Here is a 26,060-nt window from a genome sequence, read left to right as displayed (position 1 = left end):
ATAATAATTTAAATCCATTAAAAAAATACATACTAAATATAAAAAAAAGATTTTAATTTTAACTGGGCCAAAAAAAATTAAGTTGGTACCGGTAGCTGTTTTAAGTAAAATTTTAATATACAGTTTGCATTTTGATTCGATTTTATTGTACTTTTATACATCGAGGGTTATAAAATAGTCATTTGGGAGAGAAGCCACGGTTAACACAAGAAAATGAATTAAAATTGCAAACTTAAAAATGGTAAAAAACATTCAATTAAGTTAAATGTTTATGTAAATAGATATTCAATATTCTTAAAAATCAACTTGATTAAGTATCAATAAATACTTTTTTTACCCAGATTGTTATTATTATATGAAAATAATAAATCGAAATGATTTATCGAGTTTTTACTAGCTCTATACGACTGTCGATGATTCGATGAACAGAGCCCAAAGTCGCGAAAGATTATTTACAAAATCTTTAATCGAAAATATATTAAGTAAATTATTAAATTAATATAGTTTATTTTACAGAGCATCAAAAACTGGTTATACTCAAAGAACGGAATAATAATGAAATTTCAGAACCAATTATGAAACCATACAAAATTGGATTCGGTTTTCAGAATTTCATTGAATTTTTGATAAAAGCTTTCATTAGTGCGCACTTTAGAATATGTATTTTATTCACAAGTATTTTTACAAAGCGTAGTTCAATCAAAAAATAATGCAGAAAATCGATTTTGCTATCACATTCTTTTCAACCGGAACTAATTGGATAAAATTCCAATAACGCAATGACAAAGATAGCCTATTAAAAATAATCACTTTTTAAAATGACTATTAATTAATACTATAAGTGCGAAAAAAGTGTATTGCTTTTTCCATGGTGTTGTAGACAATTAAATTTAGTAGTTTTTACTACATCAATATTTTTTTAAGTGTAATTCAAACAAATTGCATAACACTCTAGTGAATAAATTCAAACAATACAAATATATTGCGAAAACATTTTTAGTAAATAATTGTAAAAAAAATAATTAATTAGTTTCTTATCTAAAATGCTAATTACATCGCAACTATAAATTATCGTAAATTATTAACTCAATGTTTATCCCTTGTTTTATTAGTTTGTTATTTATATTAAATAATTTGTTTATAATACAATACATGAAATAAATGGATACCTGACAGAGAATAAATGGAAATATTAATAGCGTACAAAAACACGAATAAATATATTATATGTAGTAAACAGTCACATATACAATCTAACAACGATCAACTACATCATCCGAAAATTCTAACAAAATAAAATATCTACAGGAGTTGAAGGTATTCCTTACACTTCCGATAAAATTTTCCTATAATCCATTTCCCCACTTCACTTTTCATTAACACTATATATTCCAAAACGAGGTGTCTTCATTAATGGGTACGATTATAATTCATTTAAATTGTTTGACTAAGTAACATTGAAATATCATTTGATATAGATTAACCTTTAATATTCCACTTAGTGGATACAAATTTCAATCGTGTATATTTAAAAAAGATTTATTTATATTTTTAACTTCACAGTGCCTTAAAGTTTCAAGCGAATTTGTTAATCGTTCATTAAAAAGAGAAAATGTTTGGTGCTGTTAACTATAACAGTTTAATATTAATTTGCAGCCACGTACACTCAAATTGCTCTACTAGGACCGAACTGATGCGATGTGATGAAGCGTGTGTGATGCAATAGTGTTACGCACTATTTTCAAGCCTTTTTCGAAGAAATTGTTTATCTACGGAGAACTTCTATACCCATAATCGGCATAGTGTAATCGAGTGCTCTGTATACACATTTGAAAAGAGAAACATTAGTATACTTCCGATTTCTTCATACTATATGAAAACTATTTATTTCAACAGTCAGTCTTCTTCAGCACATTTCATAAAGTCTACTTTTCCAGTAACTTATTAAAAAGTGCGTGCGTCATTTACAGAAATAATTCTGAATCGAACAGTAAAAACGTGCGTTCAATCGAAAAACGGTGAAAGATTGGAATCCACGTGTGACTTATAGTAATTATGTTGATGTTTTTCTTAATATTGAAATACGGCATTGTTTCAATTCGTAACTATAATCCTTCTGATATTATAATACCTGCTGCAGTACATCACTGTTTATTATATTCGTATATTTTTGTGTTAATTTGGGCTTTTGCACGTTATCTTATTGGTAATGTTGGCGTAGTGTTGTTATGAGCATTACTGATTTCTTCATTTGAGTTTTAGTAGAATTCAGAATATATCTCGCTTTCGTCCTCTTTCACGTCTTGTTTTATTGGTTCTTGTCTATTAATATTTTAATTGTAATTTGCTCCGCGGTTGAACTAGTATTTACGAGCTATCACACATTCGTTTTCTTTTCTTTTTGCGCTATTGCTTTTTAACTCTTTTATGTTTTGTGTTACTGGTTTTGCATAGTTGCTAGCTTTGTTGTCCTTAACTCTTGCTATGGGATTGGTATTTATGAGCTGTCATGTCTTTTACTATCGGTTTTTGGCTTTGAGCGTTTAAGTTTGTTTAATTAATTTCAGTTGAACTTGGATGCCTGAGATTTCACACTTTGGTTTCTTCTTAAGTCTTGTGCTATTGATTCACGTTTGTGAGCGTTATATTTTGTTAAGTTGATGCTTATTCATTTGCGCTTCAATCGAACTTGTGTTTATGAGCTATCACACGTTCGTTTCTCACGTGTGCTATTGGCTGTTGGCTATGAGCGTAATGGTTCGTTTGGTAGCCACCCAGCTTGCGGTAGGGATGGAGGGTCCTCAGAAGATGTGTTCGTGGCTGTTCCACGTCTAGTGGTGGACGGGGGGCTCGGGTCAGAGGTCTGCGGAGGAAGCCGAGACCATCAAGTGGGTCTCGGCCGTGTCCTCGTGTCAGAGGGGGCGCTGCGCCCCCATGCTGTCCACGCGGGTGCTGATCGACCCATCACTGAAACAAACAAAATTATTAGGTTCGTGATTTTATTTTTAAAAAAACATTCCTTACTTGACAGAAGCGACTTGTCAGTGTAAGTTTCTTGGAAACTAAAAATAAACAAATCGATAAAAAAATTATACCAAAAACTAAATTGAATTATGGGTGTTAAATATTTTTTTCATCATGCAAACACATTGATGATTATCTCATTTCATTAAAATATTAATGTTAAATTATTACTGTATTATGTTTGATCTTTTGAATACGTTGTAGAAAGTAATCGGCTGTATGTTATTAAGAGTTTCTTGCCGGAGTTTCGGACTGCATTGTAGTTTCCATTGTCTAAACTGATCACATTAGTCAGCTTGGCATTAAAAACTATTTGGAAAGCACCGAATATTTATGAAAGTACAAATAAAATATTCCGCTTTAGACGATTCAAAATTGTATCATTTATTTTGTGACTGCTTTTGAAATTTAATTTAAACATTCTACATTTAGTTTTTTGTAAAGGCGTAACTACCTACAAAAAAACTCTGGTTGATCTGAGCAATATTGTACTGATAGATGTCACGCTAAAATCATTATTTTATGATTTTGTAATAGCAAAGAAAGACATAATGTATTATAATGTCATTGACTGAAAAAAACAATTTTACTATCAGAATTCATAAAAAAGTGAAATTCACCTTACAAACGAAGTCGACTTACGATTGCAAGTTCACAGAGATATTAAGCTATGTTGTTATATTTTATCTGAGAGTTACACTGTGTCGGTAATTTGAAAACTTACAAATGGAAAACATTTCCGACAAAAGGTGTTTGGATTTGTGCCAAATACCTCACAAGGCAGGATACATTACTAGGAATCTTGGTTCTCTATCTTTCGAGCATGAAACGTGGATGCATAGGTACATTTTATACCATGTTATTTGTGTAGTGAGAAAATAATTATAAAAAGACATAAAATAAAGATTCTTAATAAAAAAGATATCGGCAGTGAATAAAAAAATCTTTCAACCCAATATTTTTTTTTTTTTACTTTTTGCGAATATTTCAAATAATTATGTATTCCAATATTCTTAGAAGCATTATCAACTTTTCTGTATTTTTTTATTAATTGATGGAAGTGAGATTCATCTGGTAGAATTATTTCAATAACTAGGTAATAATTTTTAATCTTAAGAGGAAACGTTGTATGACTTTTCTTTATACAAACGTAGTTTCGTATTTTCTCCCTGGATTATGGCACTAAAACAGTGTTTTTTTTCACAGTTTAGATATTTACCTGTGTTTATTATTTTTGTTTTTTTTATCCTCAGCCACCGCCTATCCTTTTAATAACTCTCCAGGGAGCGAAATCCAGTCCTTTTTACAATCATTTGGACACACTGAAAATATTTTTGATTCAACTAACTGGTATTTTCAGGCGTTACCTTAACACATAACTTTTTTTTTATTAAGTTGAGATTTTATTTTGATTTCATATCGAATATTTTATTATGTTCATTTTACGAAGTCGTATTTTCCTTTTATGCCCTCTTTCACTATTAGTAAATTGACTTAAGGATTTTTTTTTTGTTGAACTGTTTTTTTATCCCTTAGAATCAATTCAGGTCAGAAAGGGTCAAAGTACTTATTATTTCACTGAAAAATAAATAATTTTATGCTTATATATACTATAACCTACTTAATTTAATTGACAAAGCGCCCAAAAGCCTTTTTGTTAGGGGGGTATGACGTAAACGCACAGTAAAGATACCCACAGAATTTATTTTAATTGGGTTTGCGGTGTGAAAGAATTTCATTTAAAAAGTAGGTTGATGAACTTTAAATGTCTAAGGTATGAAATATCATTTCGCAGAATAGTGACTGATATTGAATGACATCAAGATTAATCGTTCTCCGAATATTACGAAGTTTTCACACATTCATGTTTTAAAAGAATTAGCAAAGGAAAGAAGACAGCAAATTTGCTACATGACACTATTTAAAACTGGTATGTAATAAATAAATAATTTTATGATTATTTTATAAGGTTATTTAACAACGATACATACTTTAAAAAAAAATTACAAGTGAACGAACCGACGGCATTCGCATAAATGGACAAATTATAAATAATATCTGATTCGCGGATGATACTGTCCTTCTAGCAGATAGTATGGAAAGCCTGCAGCTATTATTTGACAAAATACACGCGGCTAGTTTAAACAAAGAGCTAGAAATGAATATTTCCTAAATCAAATGTATGGTTATTCAGAAAAAGTCACAAACTATTCCAATGACTTGCAAACTATTCCAATGTGTGTAAAGTGGCCACTTAAACCAGCCATTGACAGGTCATAAGCCCTGTAGATGCCTAGACTTCTATATTACTTTTTCTTAAATGTTCTTCATCTCTGTTGTAAAATGTTAATATAAACAGCTCCCCAGGGAGTTGAATCCAGTCCTTGTCTCCAAAAATTTGGACAAACTCAAAATATTGTTTAAATAACTTAATAAAAAATTAAGAAACGGAAAAATTATAAACATGTTCTTAGTGAGCACTTAACATCTTACTATATTTAAAATAGAAATAAAATAGTAAAATTATAACAAAACTTAAATGTTTAAGTTTGTAAGTGAAAACTCTTGATGGAAGTTCATTGTAATTTATTATATAAATAAAAGACGAGTGGTACTTTAATCCACAAATTTGGAATATCCAGTGACCGGTTTCATCGCTTTCGCGACATCTTCGAGACTGGTAATACATGCAGGTATTTATACAAAACAGAGATCTATCCTTACCTCTGTTTTGTTTAAATACATTGAACTCTTTAATAAAGATACCAGTCTCGAAGATGTCGCGAAAGCGATGAAACCGGTCACTGGATATTCCAAATTTGTGGATTAAAGTATCACTCGTCTTTTGTTTAAATAATAAAAAACTTAAATGCTTGAAATCTCGAAACAGGGATTTGAGAGCTCAAGTTTTTACCAGTATACCCATTATATTATATTCCCGACATATGCGGGCCAGAGGTGTTTAGTAAGTTGCATTGCTTAAAAATGAAGGCAGTTTGAATTTATCCCGGTGTCTGAGTGATCTTAGTTCCACATTTATTTGAATTTTATTAGGGTTAGTACCTAATTTATAGTTTATTTTCTACACAAATTTTATTTCGAAAACAATACGGGGTTTCGTCAGGGAACAAAAATAAAAAGAGTTAAGGGTTGCTCGTAATTTTTAGATGCGGTTTAGAAATTTGGTATTTATATACAAGTTAATTTAATAACTTTTTAGAATCGATTCAATTGAGTTTTTATGATTTTGATATTGCGTACTCTACGCATTTTACAATTAGAATAACATTTCATCATTGTGTTTAATAGATATTTGAGAGAGATCAAAAACAGACAATCTTTGAAAACGTATATTTACATACTTAAATATGCATCTTTAAAATAAACTATTTTTTATAGATATTCCTGAAATTTTGCAGAAAATGTCTGTTATTTTACCACCCGCAGACAAATTTAATGGAAATAAAAATAACGTTTTATCCCGGGGCTTTGATGTAATTAGTAATATAAATTCAGCAAACAATTTAAAAACTAAGACGATGATGTATGAACATAGTTCTTGTCACAAAGTGATAAATGATCAGAACATTTTTCACTTTACGGCTCTCGTAATTAGTATTAGGCAGTAAACAAATTCATAAAAATGTCAGAACACAATTATTTTTTTGTATAAAAATGAGCACAAAAAATTTTATTAAAAAAAATTATAAATTTTTAACTAAACGAATATCTGATTTACTATTATTAGTAAAAAAAACGTTTTCTCAATTTATTTGAAAATATTTCTAGTTTAATCGGGTTGTAGTTTTTGTTTCGGTGCGAAAATACGGCATTTATAAGAAACTTACTAGTACATAATATAAATAACTATGTAAATAAAATGTTGTTATTAGTGTTACACACTTTTATTCATTTTCAAGAACACTACTACAGTTTCGGAAGAGCACTCCTCTCATCGACGGGTAATAAAAAACTAATCATAAAAATATATACAAGGTGGCGCAAAAGTTGTCACCCGATGTTCTTTGATTGTTATTTTTTTATGAATGAAAAAAAATTGTTATACGTTTGAAGCGTGTATTAAGTCAAGAAAATGATATCGGTTAAGTGGCCACCGCCAGAATTGATGGCTATTTGGGCCTGACTTATGGCATTTTCCATCACTCTTTCCAGAACTTGCAGCGATAGGATCTCGCATTCTTGACGGATGTTCTCTTTTAAAACTTCAATAGGCAACTTTGACAGGCGCCGTGGCGCAGTTGGTTAGACGGCCAACCGTGAAACTGGCGTCGCGGGTTCGATTCCCGCCAGTTGCAAGAAAAAAATTCAAGAAAGATTTTTTCTAAATTGATCTGGGTGTTGTGGTGTATTTGTCATTACCTTCTCCCATATCCTCTCTATCCTACCTGCTGACAAGCCTTAAAATAGAGGTTTAGCGGGTTATTCCTTTAAAAAAAAAATAGTTTGAGGCTTGTGGACATAGACTCGTGATTTCAAGAAACCCCACAAAAAAGTCTGAACGGTTAAATCGGGTGATCTTGCCGGCCTGTGCAAATCACCAAAACGAAAGGCTAGCCGAAAATGCAGCCCTCAGAATATTAGTTGTGGCTCGTGCAGTATGCGCTGTTGCTCCATTCTGTTAAAACCACATGTTCTCCAATCAAAATTTATTCAATTGAGGAAATAAAAATGTATGCATTAACAAATTACAACAGGGATATAAAACACTTTATATGGAAGTCTAGGAATTTACAAGGCTTATGACTTGTCATTGGTTGGTTAAGTGGCCACTTCTCAAAATATTGTAATATAACACACCGGGCCAAGAAGATGAAAAATTGGAAAATTATTTTCAGGCGTTGTAAAATAATTCGATAAGATGAATCTATTTACAACAATAAAGGTTTCAGCGATTTAACTTTGTTAAAATCAACAGATGGAAGAATTAAAAAAATATGAATTTTCAAACATATGCAAAATGGTGAATGTTACACAATGTGTAAAGTGGCCACTTAAACCAGCCAATGACAGGTCATAAGCCTTTTGAATGCCCGTTGTGATTTGTTCATTTTGATTGTAGGTATTTAATTGAATTATTATTGATGATGTAATAACTTATATTTACATATAAGTTATTAATTTAAAAAAATACTTGTTACACTTCCACTTATTTATTTTGACCAATTAGCGCTTTCACCCTTTAATGGGCATCTTCAGACTATTTCAAATTTTTAAAATTAATAACTTTTATGTAAATATAGGTTATTACATCATTACAATGGAATTCCATCAAGAATTGTAAATAAATCATTTAAATGAAATGAATTATTATTATTATTATTAATTTCAAGCGAGCAGCTTAAAGCTGATATGTTTAAATCTATTTAAACGATTATCATTATTGACTATTACCTGATTCCACAGTCTTCATTTCTTAATATGTATGACATCAATGTATTTACCGTAATGTAAAACGGATATTCTGATTTAAAGCAAGGGAGTTCGCCGGACCGAAATGCTAAGTTTTCGTTTGAAATTTTCACGTTCGCTCAGGCGTAATCAATTTCTCATTACTGTGAACTTTTCTTTAGAGGTAAAACTGCACAAATGTCGCAAACTCCATTTTTTTCCATTGTGCACTTATTCAGTTGCTTATTTTTATCAAGAAAGCGTTTTTAAATTACTATTTGAAAAATGCCAAAATAAAACAGTTGAAATTAAAAAAGAATTCGTGTCATTGTAAATAAAAACATTTATTGAAATAAAAGTTTTAATTCTCCGTGCCCAGGCGGGTGAAAAATACAGTTCTTGGAGTGATATAGAAAATAAAACTCTGGACTAGTGTTTTCCACCCAAAGACTGAATAAGGAAACCGAGTGGAGATAAGTTTAATCAAAAATGTTATAAGAAATGTAAAAAATTAAAAAGTGTTTTCAGGCGTTGTCTAGTAGGTGAAATGGTTCAGTCGGATGAATCTTACCCGCATGATAAAGGTTTTAGCTCTTTTACTTCACAAAAGTCAAAAGATGGAAGAGTTAAGGAAATGTGGATGTTTAAACATAGGCAGAATAGCAAGTGTTACACCGTGTGTAAAATGGCCTCTTAAACCAGCCAGTGATAGGTCATATTCCCATCTCAAAAATGTTTTCCCTGTCTATTGCAACTCATTTAAGGAGAAAAGTTTGCCTAGTTGTGTAGTAATCAGCAAGTTTGCATTCCATAGTTTACTATAATTATTCATTGCATTTACGTAATTGATTTTCTATCACAATGATGAGAGCTTAATATTTCATATTTAATATAAAGTTCGCGCGTTCGCCTACTATCTCTCAATCAACACGGCTTTCAGGAAAAAAAGGAACTGGAACCGCTCTAGTAAATTTTATAAATTACATTAAAAACAAACATGGATACTGGGATTTCAATCACAGGATTAAATTTAGATTTTTAAAAAGCCTTCGATACGGTACATATTGAGACCACGATGAAAAAATTAAATGTTATTGGAGTAAAATTTCAAGAAAATAAACCATAAAAATCATACTTAGCAAATTGAAAGCAGTATACATATGTAGACAAAAAAGCAAAATACAAACAGTAAATTTTGGAGTACCGCAAGGATCTAATTTGGGTCCACTATTATATATTAGATATATTAGTGACTTATCACTGTACAATTTTAAAGGAAAAATAATTATATATGCCCACGACATAAGACTATTTTACAAAAATCAAACTGACGAATTTACTAAAAAAGACATAAACGATGACCTAACTATGTTAACTAAATGGACAAATACAAACTTGCTTACATTTCATGAAAAAAAATGTGATAAAATAAATTTTCAATCTAGAAAAAAATGCCATAAAATAGATGCTTACATAAACGAAGAACGACTAATTAAAATTGATCATTTTAAATATTAAGGACCAAAAATAGACAGACAATTGACACGGACGACTCACATCAATAATTTAATTAGCAAAATAGCAACATTATCAAGTCTTTTTTCAAAAATTAAAAACTTCTTTCCGAAAACGGAAAAAAATCTTATGCATAAAGCCTACGTCAAGTATAAATTATGTTGTATGCAACAACTATGTGGAACAGGAAACCAAAATGACAAACAGACTACTGCGACAGCAAAATAAAATATTGAAGCTAGTATATGACCTCCCTTATCTATCACTAACTAAATAATGAACTCTGAAAAAACTAAACAATTAAATGTTAATGAATTTTTTCACCTAGAATCTTTAAAATTTATTCATAAGTTAGCCACTGAAATAATTGCAGACAAAGAAAAAATTTGAAAGAAATTAAAATAAACATGGATACAATATAAGAATATCAGAATAATATCACATACAACATTCCAAAAGACAAGACAAGGACAATTGAGACTAATAAATCAGGGACTGAAATTATACAATAAACTACTAGACAAAAATAAACAAAAGACTCAGACAAACTTTTCAAAAGGCGTAAAAAATATAATTATCAACAACGAAGTTTTTGTCAAATGAATGTAATAATCTGTAAGGGTTAATAAAAAAAATATTTTTTTTGAAGTCCTGGGTTCGATTCCTAGCAAGGTGAATGAGAAAGATATAATAACGTTTTGAGTATGTCCAAATGATTGCAGACATGCTGGATTTCTGTCAATGCTGCTCGCGATATTTCTACGTGAAGACCTAGGGTGAAGATGCCATGAATGAAAGGACAATTTGTCGATGGTTTTTGCATTTCAAAGACAGTAATTTGAACCTGAAAGACAACGTGCGTTCCGGACGACTAATGGACTTCGATGAGATGTTATTCACGAAAATCTCATAGGACATGTGGCGTTTGCGGTGGCCGTTTTTGGCACTATTCATTTTAAAAAGAATCGGCCAGTGCTCAGTGTTTACAGTTACTGCTGAATGTCATTGTGGTATTTGTTATTAAACTTTCGTAAAAGTATTGTATTCAAATTGTATAGAATAAAGCTACGTCTTTCGCGTGGTCAATAATAAATGTAGTTTGAGTTGATTTTTACCGAACCACAGAATAAAAAGTCATTTATAAAAATATTACTCACATATATTATGTACTTATATGTAGATACAAATTGATGATATTTTTTTTGTAAATTACCAAAAAAATAAATCACAGCTCGCCATTGGTATATCCACAGGACAGAGCTACATAGAGGCAAATAGAAGAGGCCTTTGTTCAGGAGTGGACGGAAATTGGCTAAGGAAAAAAAAGAAGAAGATAATAGATTTATGTTCAACGTGTTGCTAAGAGTAATATTGTTTTGAAAGTATTGTAAGAATATAATTCTCCAGAATAAATGCCATTTCTTAATCTTATTTTTTTCAGATTTCTTATCCACGCAATCGAGTAAGAAATAATAATGATAAATTATTATTTTATGGCGAAAAAAATGTGTTCGATGAGTTGATTATTTGATCGGCGAATGTAATCCATCATACATAAATCTACTCAAACACTAATTAACAAAAATCCATTTTCTTTGGTTATTCTTCAATTTGATTGATTACTGGAAAAGTCCAAAGAAAAGAGGAAAAAAATTCAGATAAACCGTTTCGTTATAGTAAAGCTTTAACCCCCTATTAATCATAACTTTACAAGGTTTATTTAATGAATCCAATATGGGTTTTTAAGATTATTAACAACTGTGAATATGAATAGTTACTGCAATATTAAATCAATATATAAATCAATTGATTCAATTAAGAAAGGCTTATTAAGAATAACATGTAGCCAATTAAAAGCAATATGTCAAACTAAAACCTACAAAATATATTAAGAAAGACGTGTTATAAATAATAATACACAATGTTAGGATGTGTAAATGGGAAATGTGTCTACATGAATTACACTCCTCTTTAAAAATATCCGTTATTTTCACTGTTTTTTTTTATTTCATATAAATTTATTTTTAATTTTTAAATTTTTATTTACATTTAGAACATTAAAGAGTCTCCATTCATTCTCAATACGTTGCAAAATATGAACAACAAATTGATTAAATAGGAATAAGAAAACAAAAATATAAAAAAATATAACAATAATTATCATCATTAATGTATTTATATAATTAATTTCCTATTGTGATGATGTGTGCTTAATATTAAGACAAACATTGTATTCACTAAGCTGTATTTGTTCATGCAACAATATTTTGAGTGATAATTTTTGCAGTCTAATAGCTGAAATATTATAGAATTAATCAAACTTTACAGTATGTAAAATTGAGCCTGTTGGTTTAATCCCACATATTTTGATTGGCCCTGGAAGGAAAATTTAGTTTTGCATAAAAATTTTAGACATAATACAAATATTGTTTCTAAATAAGTATTCTGGAATTCAGTACAAAGAGTTAGGCAAGGTTAGGTAGTGAAATTCCTGTTTGAAAAAAAAATAAATAATTACCTATGCGACGTAAATAAAAAACCTTCTTTGTGGCTTTGTGCAACTTTTTTTCAATTCAATGGTGACTTAGTTACAACACCAAATAAAAAAACATTTGTAGCGGTTAATTCTATTTTCTGGTTTTACCTATTAGCTCTGACGGTATTTTAAAGTACAGAGTTAAAACTGTGGTTTAAACTCCTTTGTGTTTCCCCTAAAATAAATGTTTCCTTGTATTGCAGATTCATTTGAAAAAAGCATACAAGTAGATTTTTTAAATTGGATGCATACATATTATTTTTTTGCAATTTTTACATTTTTTTCTAATTTTATTGATTTGATGCATTACAACTCGCATGTCTACTATGGTTTCTGATACAATTTTAATTCATGATAAAAAAAAAATGTATGTTAATTTGTGATTGTTTTAAACGTGTGTCCAGTGTTTCAAGTGCCCATATATCTTCCATCTAAGAACTAAATTTAACTGAGTAAAATGTATATAGTGATCACTTAAACCAGCTAATGACAGGTCATGAGTTCAAGTGTGTAATGTGACCATTTAAACCAGCCAATGACGGGTCATAAGCCCTAGACCTCTATATTTCCTTTTCTTAAATGTTCTTTATCTCTGTTGTAGTTTGTTAATAATAACAGCTCCTTAGAGAGATTAATCCAGTTCTTGTCCACTAAAATTTGGACAAACTCAAAACATTGTTAATAATATTAATATGTTTACATACATATTATTTAAGTCTTATAAGGTTAAATATAAACTATTCATCAAACTTAATTTGAAATGCTGCAAAATATTTTTTTTTGATTAAAAAGTCAAGCACCGACTTGTCGACTTGAAATCTTTTTTAATTTAAATTTATTAATATTTTAAAGGTTACGATTTATTCTCGTGTGGCTGTGATATAATACAAGTCTAAGCATGATTCAAGACTTGATATAACTCTTTTATTTATTTAAAAGATAAAGTTGTATTTCCTGTGATTTTTAAACGGATATTTTCACATTGGATTTGGAAAGTTACATTTGAATAAATATACCATTTAAAACAAAAAAACCACAAATACCCTAAAGTAATGCCAGTGCCACAAGAAATCTGTTTTACTGTGTAAGAAAGAGCACGAAAATAAAACTTAAAACACGAAAGAAAACAAATAAAGCAGAGACGCTGTTTTGTGGCCAATATTTGTATGAAAGAGAAATTCGTTCAATCAGTCGGTTATTGGAAATTAGCGGGAGTGTACGCTAATTAAATGACAGGAATGTTTTTAATTTATTTTGCTATAACGGGCCTAAATTATACTACATTTTTTATAAATTATGGAAAAGGAATTATTAACATGTCGGTTTTTTTTTCAAATGTCTGAACTTCAGAATATTCTGACTTTTACTTCAGGTAACGCGATGCTACATCACTGCGTGTGAAGAAATGTTGTAGCACAGCCTTCTTACGTTGCCTTATCAGGTCCCTCCCATCGTTGGCAATCACTACAGCGAAAGCATCTCGGTCCTGCACTACTCCGAGGCCAGGACAACTGCTTGTTGGATGTACAAACCATAGTGATTCCTGGGGAAAAATGACCAGAGTGGTTGCTCGTTGCCTTCTTTGGTGGATTTTTCTGTCGGGGTTACCTTCCCTTTGCTGGTTGGTTCTGGTTTGGGAGCGTCAGAAACTCGCCTTTCATCCTCTCGTTATCGGCTGCAATCACACCGTTTTGAGTGTGATCGAATTGCCCAGGGTTTGTGACGTGGATGCTAACGAGTTGGACTAGTCAGTAGGGTTGCCGGTGGAATGCAACTGGGCATTCACAGCATTTAATAGAATCACACCCTCCAGCAAGATGCGACTCACTGCGAACCTGCTGACGGTTCAAACCATAGCTTTTAAAGAGTTAATAAATTTACTTCATGTAAAAAAAAGATCAACATACTGACTGCCCTTGATATATTTTATTAATGCAATGCCCTATAAAAAAGGGGAATGGAACCAATCAACACTTGGTCCTTTGTAGCATCTCAATTTTCCGCCAACGATAATACTTACAAATAACGAATTAATATATTTACCAGAGTCGGCGGAATAATATTTTTGATCATTAAAAATGAATTTTATGGGAAACTAAAATGAATAGCTTTACGTATTTACGGAAGCAGTGTTATACGGAGGCTTTAAGTTTCTATTAGAACGGAAGAAATCCTTTAGCACAGGTAATGAGCATCCGTTTCCACCTGCTATTGTCACTTTTCCCGCAAAATAGTTGCTTTCTAGGAACAATAGAAATTCGTTTAAATAAACGGCAAATATTATTCTGAGATCATTAAAATATAAGACCCGTTTCTTTTTAACTATGTATTGTTAATAACCTAGCCACAGCCAATTGTGGATAGAGAACTGCATTGTTACCTAAAATTGCACCGTTTTAAAAAAAATAAAAATATAAGAACAAGTTATAAAAAACTCATTTGGGAGGGTACATAATAGTGAGCTACTCGATAAACTTGAACGACTTCAGAATATATGCATAAGGTATATTTTTGGTCTTAGGAAATATGACCACATTTCTGATTATCGTAGGCAACTGAAATGGCTCAAAATTAGATAGCGGAAAGACTATCACTTCCTCTCACTTCTGTTCAATATACTTCACAGTCCTAACGCTCCTATATACCTGCGTGAAAAATTTCAACGCTTATCAGTTCATAGTTTACCTCTTGGTTCTAATTCTCAAAGCACTCTCTTAATACCAATCCACAATTCCTCTTTCTTCTCTAACGCATAAAGTATCTACGCCGCTCGACTGTGGAATCATCTCCCATCCACCATAAAAGATGTTACTACATTATCTCTGTTTAAATCACGTCTAAACAAACATCTCCTTTCTCTTCTTTAATCTCTCCTCCTTTCCTTTTTTTTCTTTCTCCCCGTTGAGTAATGGTATTGATTCAAGGTAATTTATACACAAATACATTTATTTCTATTTTGAAATATTTTTTGTTTTTTTTAAATCTTTATTTTCTATTGAATATGTTTTAACTTAAATTATAAGAATAAAACTCTTATTTTATTGGTTGGTTGGAAAAAATTTCCATCTGGCAATAAGCCTCAATGAACATTATGTACAAAATGTTAAATAAATAAATTATTAGAAAACATTTTTGTGACAATAAATAATATAAGTTAATATAATCCAAAAAAGTAAGAAAATATAATATTAGAAACATAGTACATAGATGACCTTGATATGGGTCATTATCATTATTTATTATGTAACTGAGATGAAATTACCGCTTGTCTTTACAAACCAGTATCCAATCTTCGCGTCATAAATAGAAAATTATATTTTCATAAGACGAAGATACTTTTCTATACATGCAAGCTATAAAAGTTAAAGCATTATGTCTTAGTAAGGCTTAGAAGCGAAATTGCTTCATTTATATGAATGGCCAAAGGGATCGTTCTCATAAAAAGTTGTAACTAGCTTTGAAACAAGCGATGTCTAAATAATATGATACCCGGTATTAGGGTTTTAATTATTTATACTGGAGACTAAAGGATGTCATTTTATGACAAGATATATTTTTAAAAATTTGTTTAAAGGAGCATCGTTTTTTGAGTTTTCAGACATTTTTTTTCTTCATAACCGATTTTTTAATTTTTGCATCGTTTTGCGTGTGATTGAGATCCATAAAAAACGAATGTTGTTTGTACACATTTCAAAACAAACTTTTTTTTAAAATAACATCTTCCTAATATTTTATTTTATGCACTCTCGTAAATTGCAACCTTGGTGATGGATAAAAAAATAATTTACGCTCCTAATTTTTTTTCTATTTAATAAATTGAAGATTTTTACATTTATAAATATGCTCATGGCAAAGATCTACATTTCGCCGAAAACCTCACGTAAATCGGTCCAGTAGTTAATCATCCCACCGAGGACACAAGCGAACATAAGTTTTCATATAATATTTATAGATATATTTATATATCTTCTATTTAAAACAACAAGGGAAAAATAACAAAAGTTATCAAAATAAAATTAATATAACAAAAAAAAAATACAACTATCTAACATTAATAATAAAAAACATGGACAAACTTCACCTTGGGATTTAAACGCACATCCACTCCCAAGTAAAAAAAAATCTGTCATGGCAAGCAAGGCTAATTCAACCTTTTACCTAACTGCGTGCTGAAGAACCCCGACCTAAAACGGCGAACGGATTTTCTAGCGAGTCGGGGCAAGTTCACAAGCGTGGGTTGTTCCTGGTTGTGTCACTAAAAACTATGTCCTTGTTCCCAATAAATGTATGCACAATATTATCTATAAAAAAGAAAGAGATAAATTTAGATGTAAATAACTCTCTAGAGAAGAAGACCAGGCAGTCTGCAAACATTTGGACATACTAAAAGCATTGTTGATTAAAAAAAAAATTAAAGCACCTCTACACGCCAGCCAATACGTTCACTACGTTGGCAAATATATATTGGCAAACGTGTAGAGAGAGGTATTTGTGGCTGGCAGAGCTGGCACACGCGCTGGAACATCCGCTGGCGCTGGCTGAACGCGTCCAGAAGGTGGCCCAGCTTTTAGTACGCTCCGAACTATCGGATAGGGCGCACGTGAATTTTTTCGTGCACTTTAGACGTCCGCACATCAGCTCGCACGGACATATATCGAACGACTCGCCAGCGTGTGGGCAGTTTGGCGATTTGATTTCCGATACGCGCGCCAGCGTGTAGAACCGCCTTTACAACTAGTCGCTCAAATACTAATTATAACTACCCGGCCACTTGTAAACTAATTAATACTTCCCGGCCGCTTATATTATAAACATCCAGACGTGGATGCGCTAACCACTTGGCTCCACCCGACCAAACGAAAACCGTCAAAAATCATCTTAAGTTGCTTTTAAATCGAATCCCAATTCCTATTATATTTAAATTTACGTTTTTATTTTTTTTATTACGGTGGGTTGTTCATATTTATTTCAGCGTAGAAAAAATGCGGTTTTGCATTATAGAGGTCTCTTTATAATTTTAAACTATGAATTCATGGCTTATTATTTCATCAATATTTAACTAATTTTTTTTCGGAAAAACAACACTGTTTTTTTTGGTAATAATTAAGTTTTTTTTTAAATTTTGCAATAAAAGTTTTTTTTTGCCGAGGTCTATACGCAAACAAATCTTAAATTAGTAATAACCTTTGTTAATAATACGCAGTACTAGTGTTTAAAAACCTAGGTGATTAAATAGGTCTCTCCATCGACATTCAATAGATCAACGGGACTCTATTAAATGCTTGTGTAGATATTTTTAATATTTTCTGCAATAACTTTGTGTATCATTTGAAATTAAGTTTGGAGAAATAAAACTTATACTTTGTTTTATTTCTCCAAATTTAGCTTATGTAGATGCTTGACTCACGCTCGGAAGGTTCCAGGTTCGATTTCCGGTGTGAAAAACTACAAATAGTGTTCTCAAGCCTGGGTGTACTGTGCTATGATTTATCACAGTAATTGGGGCCTCCTAGCATGTTGTGGTGCAAAAAAAGCAAATAAAGGAAAAATGACAAATAATTAAAACAATGAGATAAATCCGGTATAAAAGGTTGTTTTAGACGTAAGTAAAATATTTTTGTATATTTAACGGAAAACTGTATTAAAAAAGTAAGCGTTTCCGTTTATTTTACGTTTACAAAAAAATAACTTACGTGAAAGGTAAATATGAAAAAAGTTGTTTACATTCTGCATTTAAAAAATCATTTAAATAATAAGTATATAATAATATATATAAAATAATTCTTAGAATTTTGCTGTACTGCGCGTTTAATAATATTTCTAGGTAATATAATTATAAGCTATTAATTTATATCAAACACGGTAATGGTCACCCTAACCCTATTGAACTCAAGCTCCTCCATCCATCTTCTCTCCTTTTATCAACGATTTCTTAAACAAAAAAAAATATTTTCATAATCTAATTAGTATATGTTTGTCCTAATCAGTGCATGTGCTTATTAAAACGCATGTCGTATTGGTTTTATATTTTTGTGAAACAACGATGGTGAAGGTGTATAGTGGGTTTTGCATGTTGGTTTAGTTGGTGTCCTGACGAAGAAATGGGTACGTCGTGAAACTGGTGGACATAGAAAAGTCAGTAAGTGGTTATATACAAATATTTAAAAAACATTTAAAAAAAGAAATAGTAGCTTTCTTATAATTTACCCAAATATTTCAATTTTGGTTGCCATTTTCAACGAGTTGTAAATAACTCACTATTAGAAAATGGAAATCAAGTTGTGGTAGAGTGGGGTTTGAACCTCGGACCTCTGGCCCGTGAGTCCGCAACCTAGCCACGGGACCACAACCCGAGTTAAATGTTTGACCACAAAGTTAATGCTTTACATATTAATAATAGCATATCTAACAGGTTAAGTATTGTTGGCATTTATCACAATTATTTTTTAATTTATATATTCAAATCGAGTTATTTACTTATTTATTGACACAAGTTTCAACTCCATGGGAATAAAGTATTTTGTTTAGTTGGGACGAATAAAATATTACTAAAATAAATATTGTAGTACAAAAGCAGTATTTTAGTATAATAAAACATGCACATACATACAGTAATAGTCTTTTTTATTCAAATACTTTTGCACAAAAAGTATACAGACATAATTTAAATAAGTGAGGTCAATGTTTGTTTAATCACTTTTATACTAAAATCACTTGAATTATACAGTTTTACGTAACTAGTACGAAGTTAATAATGATCGATGAGTTGGTCTCTTTGAAATAAATCACATTATTGGTGATTGATGAAAATAGATATTTTCCATATTGGATTTCTGTCACAGTAGACTGTGACAATCCCAACATTATAAATGACGATTACCTTGGACGAAGTAACATGACGTTAAAAATACCTAATTAATGCTAGGCACTACTACAATTGAACTTAGTTATGTAGAAAAAAGCCAGCCATAGAAAAGTAAAACTAAGATAATGGCACCTTTGTGAAAAGAGTGAATAATCAAATCTACAGAGCAGTTAGAATGTTTTCGACTTTGACAATTGATGAACAATGAATACAGTTTTTTATATCACAAACAAGAATCTAATTAACAAATTACAACAGGGATGGAGAATACCTTAAATAAGGTAATATAGAAGTCTAAGCATTTACAGGGCCTATGACCTATCATTGGCTGGCCTAAGTGGCCACTTTACACACTGTGTAACATTCACCATTTTGCCTATATTTGAACATCCATATTTCTTCAATTCTTCCTTTTGTTGATTTTAGTGAAGTTAAAGAGCTGAAACCTTTATTGTTGTGAAGAGATTCATCTGACTGAATTATTTCACATACTAGGCAACGCCTGAAAACAATTTCTCAATTTTTAAACTTCTTCTTGGACCAGTTGGTTTCATTCAGGTCATAGGCCCTGTAAATGCCTAGACTTCCATATTCTCTTATTTAAGGTATTCTCCATCCCTGTTATTATTTGTTAATCTTAATGACTCCCGAGGGGGTGAAATCCAGTCTTTTGTCTACGAACATTTGGACAAACTCAAATATTGAAAAGAATCTAATTATTTGACCGATTTGAACGATTTTTTAAGAACTATAAGATTTTTCTAGTGCTGTGGGTGTTTTCCGCAAAATAAGAAATGTCGTTTTTGTGATCGACACTATTTTCAAAAGGTGATTATGACAGTTTTTGACTGGTCCTTTCTGCATAACTACGTTAAATTAGTTAAGGTGTTATGTGGAATTAAAAATCTCACAAAAGCAACGCCGCAAATTGATAACAAAAAACCTTAATATTTTCCAACTATTCATTATCAAACAGTTTTGTACAATCAATAAACGATATTTTTTTACAATATGTTGAGTCTGTCAATAAAAAATGGAGATAATCTAATAATTAATGGTAAAAATAACTCGTAAAAAGCTAGTTGTAACGGTACAGGACACAAACATTATTCCGTTTTCTAATATTTTCACTATATCTATCTGTCAGTTCTGGATGGTAAATTCAATGCTAGTCTGTAAGTTATTTTTGACATAATTTGAATATTTTTATATATACAACTCGTCTTAAAAGAAGTTTAAAACTGAAAAGTATTTTCAGACGTATCTGAGAGAAATAATTTGATTAAAATAATCGCATTGCCGTCGATAATTGTTTAAGGTTTTGAACTTCACAAAATATTTCTTACAAAACAATTGAAGGAATCATCTTCATCAGCCTCATCTGTAGTCAATGGAGTAGAGCACTGCATTGGAAAATCGAATGCAGCGCAACCCGATCATCCATTAAATTAAGCTAAGGTAGTCCTACAATTCTGGTACCAGCCCGACATTGAAATAATTAAGTTTCAACTACCCTTAAAACATATATTTTACGTCGATCCTATCAGGAATCAATTCCGGGACCTCAAACATGGTAGATGAATACAAATCACTACGCCACGAGGCTATCTTATTCACACTAAATTTACATTTTCAAGGTTATTACCCGAGAGTAGCCATGGAGTAGAAAACGCGGTGCTTTCTGAACCGCTTGTATGTAAATACGCGAGATATATTTTTTTTTACGACATCGAGAACCTTTGGAATATCACCCCGGTGTTTCAGTTCTATTTCGCACACAAGACTGCCGGACTCAAACAAGAAGAAATATGGTTATTTAAACATGGGTAGGAGAAGCCAGTACCTAACAGTCCTAGATAACATTTTTTTATCATTAAGTATTCTTCAAAATTGATTAAATTTCTTTCTTAATGCTATTTTCTCTTTTTTTTCTTAATTCTATTAAAAGTACAAAATATTTATATTTATCAAGTTTTTATATCCGCATGAATTTTTATGTATATTTAAACATATTTTTTTTTCATCGTTTAGTGCTTTTCAAAATTGTTTTAATTTCGTAATTTTTATGACATGTATTGCTTTCTTTGTTTTTTTTACAGGCTCAAAATATTTCTATGACCAAATATTTTCTTTCTTATCAATATTTTTATATCTGGTAATTTATTCATTATATTTACGGCCTAGGCGAATTACAACAGTTCCATGAAGAAACATAAATACAACAAACTGAACAAAAAGACAAACAAGGTCTATACAATAATGGTATACAATATATTCATAAAAACGAAAGACATAAGACTTCGAACTAAACCATGCCAATCCAACTTCATCCCACACTGTTTAGTCGCGAAGAGGTCTTCGAAAAGCCGGAAGATATATCCCAAAGAATTCCAAGTTGTGTGATGAATTGACTAATCTACACATTCTGGACATTGGGCATAAAAACAAAAGTTGCTCTTAAAAGGTTTAATAAATAGCAAATTTTGACTTCTGGTGACATGGTTGAGAACATGAAAAGAAATTGATTGCAACAGAGATGAGACATCACTTATAGCAATATTGTTTTTAAACTGTGTTTTTTTCCTTTCTTTTTTTGATTTCTTAATTTGTAAATAACTGTTTAGTATTTATTTGTTTTAATTACTATTTCTTACTTATAATTTAACTTACATATGTAAAAGACACTAAGTGCCGTTTATTTCGATAAAATAAAAAAAAATATTGATAAAATAAGTTCATAAGCGTGAAAATTATTGTTACAAATAATGTAAATGGTCAATTTCAGACAAAGTTAAAGTTTCTGTTCGAGACATTAAATAATGTTTTAGAGTCCCGAACTCTTAAATTTCATAAAATTATACGTGAAACAGCACGGAACAACACAAACTATTGCCTTCTCTGTCGATTTGCATAATATAACCAATACCAAGTATTCGTCGTTTCCATTGTTCCACATGTTAGCGAACAAACATGGAGATTTACATTTATTTCATTTATCGTTATTCAAATAAAAATAGATATTTTCCAAAATGAATTTTTAACGAGGAAGTTCGAAGCTACATGAAATTGCGGATATACTTTTTTAAAGGGAGATAAAAAAGGCGAAAGTTCGTAAAATGTAAGAAAAAAATAATGAAAATGATTTTAATAAAAACGAACGGCTTTGAACGACTTCACGAGTTCTTCCGAATTAACCAATGATAGAATATTGTGATTGATTTCTGGTTAACTTGTAACGTCACTCATAAAATTTCAAAATTACTCAACTTTAAAAATCATAGTGCCGATAATACGACAAATAAAAACATCAAAATTTTTTTTTTGGCTTAGTTTTAGTTAGACATTTTTTTTCTATCCCGGCCATTGATTTTTTTTGTTTGTTTTGTTTATAAACAAACAAAAGCGTTTTGTAATTTGTTTTTATTATTATGTATTTAATAATTTGTTAAAGACATAAGCCGTTGAAAAAATAAATAAAACTAACGTAGACAGGCGAAAAATCGTGCAGAAAGTCAATATTCCCTTCCCTAAAAATGTCTTTGTGCATGATAATATAATTAACAAAACCTTGCGTTTACGTGATTTCACCAGAGCTCTTCTTGCCTCGTTCTACACATTAAGATTTGTAGCGTCTCCGATCTATCACCGTACAAATTATTACTCGACGCTTTAAAGGCCTCGTAGGAAATTAATGTTTGCTACAGCCTTCCTTGCTGCTACGTGATATATGATACGAATTAACGTTTTTCATTACATATGAAACAAGACAGTTCAATTTGATTCACTGTGACAGCTCCTTGCTCGAGGACAGAGAGCGCACTTTAGTTTAATTTGAGCATTACTTATTAGATCTAAATTTGTTGCGACAGAGAGAAAACACGTTTTCGAGAAGAGATTATGGAAGTCTAGGCATTTATTTACACGGCTTCTTACCTGTCAACCAACTGAAACCTGAAACCTGGTTTCAGTGGCCACGTTGCACACTGTGTAACATTAACCATTCTGCCCATGTTTAAACATTCACATTTCCCCAAATATTCTATTTGTTGACTTCTGTGAAGTAAAGTAGTAAAAATCTATATCAATGCGGGTGAGATTCATCTGACTGGATCATTCCACCTACTAGGCAATCCCTGAAAACTATATTTTAATTTTTATCCTCCTTTTTATTCCAGTTAGTATAATCAACGATGTTTCGAGTATGTCCAAATACGTGCGAAGGTTTTCACGGTCATAATTGATATGTTTATTTTTTAGTTAGTTTATGTGATACCGTGTGTGTTGAATTTGTTCCGAAGTTTCGGCTACCATTGCAGGAGCCATCTTCAGGGTAAACAGGGTCACTCAGTTTGATGTCTAAATACCTCTAGACAGGCTCGACTTCCCAGGGAGTTATTAAGATATAAATTTGTTGCAACACAGGAAAAACACACAGAGAGGTTGACAGGTCAAAAGCCCTTAACATGATTTCTCTTTCCGTTGCCACAAATTTAGATATGAATAAGACCCTAGGAAGGAAGCTTGTCTACAGGCATTTGGACATACAAAAAAAAATTGATTTAAATTTGTTGATGGCTGAGTGAGTGGCTGTTTTATTTTAATGAAATATCGCAAGAAATTAAAAGGTTTAAAATTTCCATCATTGTTCGGATTTTCGTTCGCTCAAAATTTGGCCTCGTCAAAAATCGTGAACTTTGGATTAAAGGTTTAAAGTTCCCACCCCGCTTCACCACAATATTGCTAAATGGGCACCAAATTTTTATATTTTGGTGAATAATTTACGTTCATATTAATTTAATTTTTTTAACGATTGGTTCGAAAATTCATTCATAAAACTAATTCAAAACGCAAAACAAAATCTGCTCCTAATAAAAACGATTGTTTTTGTCGAATAACATATATTTTTTGTGTTTTAAAAAAAACATGTAATTGTATTTTTACTAATGTATACCTTACACTTTTCGCCTTTGCATCCATGTTCTATAGCTTTTAGGATAAACATTTAAATTATGTTCGAGCACCCGATGATAAATTGCTTGAAAAGTGTTTTATACTTACAGGTACTTTTATGTTTTTTAAAAGAATAATTCTTAGAATTTTTTTAATGCATCTCAATATGTCATTTTAAACTTGTATTTGTGAATAACCGCGCTAAAATGTAGGAATCCAGTTGAACTAGTAGTCAGAGTCCATAATGCTAACACGAGACCACAGCCAGAATCGAATTATGCATGAGTTTATGATTAAAGGTGTGCGGCATGAGAAGATATTATATGAATATTGAGGAAGCGAAGTTTGTATGCAAATACAGAGTGATATTGACAGAGCGCCCTAATCTCCATCTACTCTTAAGGAGAAACGGTGGGATATTGCATAAATTTGTATGTTTTCAATAATAATACGATGCACACATAGTGTTGTGTGTCATTTCAGTTAGTGATGTGGAATTGTTCAATGTTATAATGATAATTTTTGTATTTTTAAAGACGTATGCTTCAACTTTCTATTATGTTTATCCCAACTTAACAAATATTTTTCTCTTATACTTAACGGCTCTTTAATTTCACATTAAAAATATCATATTTTATACCTTAAATTTCATATTTTATACTTTTTCGACACTTGTGTAATAAAATAAATAAAAACTTCCACCCTCGTACCGTTATAACACCCACTCACCCTCATAACTAATCTTTAAAACATATTTACACATACAAAGAAGCCAATTGATGTATTTTATGTATTTCAGCGAATAGTTATCTATCATTGGTTTGGTTCTTAGTATATTAAAAAAAACTTGTATTACTGTCGGTAGCTACAATAAATATTTAAAAAAACACAAAGCTTTTGTTCTAATGGAGTTTGGAAAACGTTAGCGTTTTATATAACTTTATCTACTGTGGTGATGAATAAATTAATTTTATTTATTCATAGTACTATTGTTGGATGTTCGATACCTTCGATCTCGGGACTGAAAACAAGGCCTGCTCTCTCGCGATACGCGTGTTCGAAGAAAACAGGGAACGTTTGATTTTAGGTAAACTAATTGACGTTATGGTTATGAGTGTCAATTCTGAAATTAATGAAAGGAGTGAGGACTTACGATTTCCTCCCTTTGACACTGGTCCAGAAAAACACCGTTATCGTTTGCACTGGTCACTTTTAACGTTTCCTTGTATGTTGGTGATTCGAAATCACTGTCACGCTCGCGGTACGGTTTTCGTTGTTGTGTTTTATTGTTGGGTTGTCACGGGTGGTTTTCTTGACTCGCCGTCAGGGAGGAGTAGGAACATTAGGATTCAAAACAAGGACCACCGGAATCAAAGGAAGGAATGGCTTGACACTTGAATAAAAGATAATGAATCCGAAACAACTATGTTATTACATTTTTTATATATACAGTATCAACTCCATGCGAAAGTCCTGCTTTGAGTTAAGATGAATAATGAACAAAAACAAAAAATATCATACAAAATAAGAAAATTCATTTAAAAATAACACATGGCACGTCTATATATATAAAAAAAACTTAGACGAACTTTTATTTATTTTAAACAAAATTATTAAAAAACATTTGTATTTTATAGATATTTTTTACAAATCATCATAATGGTATGTATTTATCTCTGACTTATGTAGAGGTAGATTTTTAAAATAAATGAAATCGCCACTTCCCTATTCACAGAAATGGTGCATAGAGTGTTCCAATAA

General features: G+C 31.1%; 1 long non-coding RNA gene across 1 annotated transcript; it reads left to right on the top strand.

The window, feature by feature from the left end:
- Positions 1-2,053: 2,053 nt before the first annotated feature.
- LOC148280707 (uncharacterized) lies at positions 2,054-25,579 on the top strand. The gene is made up of 2 exons (XR_015822536.1): positions 2,054-2,993; positions 25,387-25,579. It is a non-coding gene; the product is annotated as an uncharacterized LOC148280707 (long non-coding RNA).
- The last annotated feature ends 481 nt before the right edge of the window (positions 25,580-26,060 follow it).

Source organism: Micrasema longulum, unplaced genomic scaffold (genome assembly GCF_059751315.1).
Source record: "Micrasema longulum isolate JH-2025_06_02 unplaced genomic scaffold, ASM5975131v1 h1tg000548l, whole genome shotgun sequence".
In the NCBI taxonomy this organism is placed as follows: Eukaryota; Metazoa; Arthropoda; class Insecta; order Trichoptera; family Brachycentridae; genus Micrasema; species Micrasema longulum.
Note: the sequence above shows the minus strand (reverse complement) of the source record. Positions and strands in the feature narration are given on the sequence as shown.